Genomic DNA, 2,059 nt, shown 5'->3' with positions numbered 1-2,059 from the left:
TGGGAGAGGCTGTGCTGGGGCCACGCTCCAGCCCTGAGCAGTCCCAGCTTTCAGGCAACATCATGGCTGACCCTCGGAACCCCCGTGGGTCGGGAAAAATACACAGCTCGGGGGGGCAACCCCTACAATAAATAACTCAAGTGGCCGTTGTTTTTCTGCTTTGCTCGATCCTGGAAGTCGCTGTTGCAGCGGGCCCGTGTCTAAAGCTGCTCTTTCCAAGTCTCATAGTCCTGGTGTTCACCTACAAAAAATTGTTGAATTTAAAAAAAAGAAAAGATGTGGCAATGCTGTTCATGAAGCCTTCAGCGGCCACCAAGAGTTCTGTTCTGCAGAGGTTTCAAGTGTCTCCTAAATTCCACACTCGTGGCTTCAGGCCATGACTTGCCAGAGCAGTCCCAGAGCTGGCCACTGCCCAGAGATGCCCTGGGGCAGCTCAAGTGCCCAAGTGGGACAAGTGGCCCAGGCTGTGTGGGAGCCCTTTGGAGCAGGAGCTGGTGGGCAGGAAGGGCCCATCTGGGGAGGGTCAGGGAATCCCCCCCTGCAGCCCTGCTGCCCAGGCTGAGGAGGGTCCTCTCCAGCCCAGCAGCACATCGTGTGCCCCTGGGGGCTGGGCTGCCAGGGCTGTTCCCAGGAACTGACTGGCCAAGGTGAGGAGTGTCAGAGACTGAAATGGTTCATGACTGTCCTGGGTTAAAAAGGGTTTTCCCCTGGAGTTGGAAAGTAGTTGACCCCAGGAGGTGGTGTTCTTGGTGTTGACCCAATCAGCACCCCTGCAAAATTAAACATATCACAACAGGCCAGAAAAGAAGAGATTACGTAGCTGAAAGAAGAGCGGCAGCCACGGGCTGAGACCACGAGGAGAGAGAGGGGCCAGGGAGCCCCGTTGGAGGCCAAGACCCCCCAGCCCCCCGGCTGGGGCTGTAGAAACTCGGAACAGTGTTAAACTGGGCCAAGTACTGTGGCCAAGAGCCGAGGGAGTTTCTCTCCACTGTGAGTGGGCAGCAGGAGCGGCGGCAGAGACAGCACCGAACAGAGAGCTGTGGCTGAGAGCCAAGAAGACAGTCAGCAGGAGCCAGGTGGCACAGAGCCAAGCTGAGAGACACAGAGATGCCCAATGGAGAGACAGAGCACCAGGCTCAGCAGAGACTTTATTTCTCCAAACCCTTTGAGACCCCTCTTGGACAGAGGGGGTGGACTTCCACTTGAAGGGAGTCCTGAAATGCAACAGCAACCAGAGAGAGAGAAGCTGAGAAGCTCAGAGTTCTGGAGCTGGACCAGGACAGCCAGGAGGAATGTGGAGGGGGGAAGAGGCCTTTCTGCCCCCCTTCGCCATGCTGACAGTTTGAGACGGAGCAAAGGAGCTCTGCTAAAATGCTTGAGGCAAAAACTGAACTGAAAGCCCTAAACATTGTGACTCAGGAGGAACTTTAATCCCCTGAGGAAGGGGCTGTCATGGGTGCCCAGCACCCTGTGATATGACTGTGGAGAGGCGAGCCTTGTCCCTGCTTTCACAGTCCACAGGAGAGAGACCTTGGATTGGAGCCGAAGGGCTGAGGGGTGAGAGAAGACCCCTGTGTTGTAATGGAGAGAGAGAGAGATTTTCCAGCTACAACAAATCCGGCTACGACTGCTGCCTTGAAGAGGAGAGACACTGCTGCTCTGAAAGTCAAAAGGATCTTTTCTTCTTCCCTTCTGAACTTTTATTGGAGGGACAGGAGGGATTTGATCTAATGTAAATATATTACTATACCATAGGAGAGATAGTTAGAATTGTGTATATAATGTATTATAGTATTTATTTGTGTAAGTAATAAACTGTAATATAATTCCTTTCCCCCCATACCGAGCTGTGTTTTGTCTGAAATCCCACTCACACTGAAACAAATTAGGGGGGGGTCTTGGACTTGGAAATTGGATTTTTGAGGGTCTCAAACTGCCACAATGATTTACGCATTCTGGGATTGCCAGGGCACTTTTGCAGGCTGGGAAGAGGCAGCTGGACCCATCCCCCCTGCCAGTGCTGCTGAAGGTGTCAAGCCCTGAAAAGGCGAGAAGAGCC

At 53.3% G+C, this 2,059-nt stretch overlaps 1 pseudogene; it reads right to left on the bottom strand.

The window, feature by feature from the left end:
• Window positions 1–2,059, bottom strand: part of LOC108638853 — a 200,105-nt pseudogene that overhangs the window by 194,654 nt on the left and 3,392 nt on the right.

This window comes from Manacus vitellinus, unplaced genomic scaffold (assembly GCF_001715985.3).
Source record: "Manacus vitellinus isolate BGI_N305 unplaced genomic scaffold, ASM171598v3 scaffold_132_pilon, whole genome shotgun sequence".
In the NCBI taxonomy this organism is placed as follows: Eukaryota; Metazoa; Chordata; class Aves; order Passeriformes; family Pipridae; genus Manacus; species Manacus vitellinus.
The sequence above is the reverse complement of the archived record's forward strand: the minus strand, read 5'-3'. Positions and strand labels throughout refer to the sequence as shown.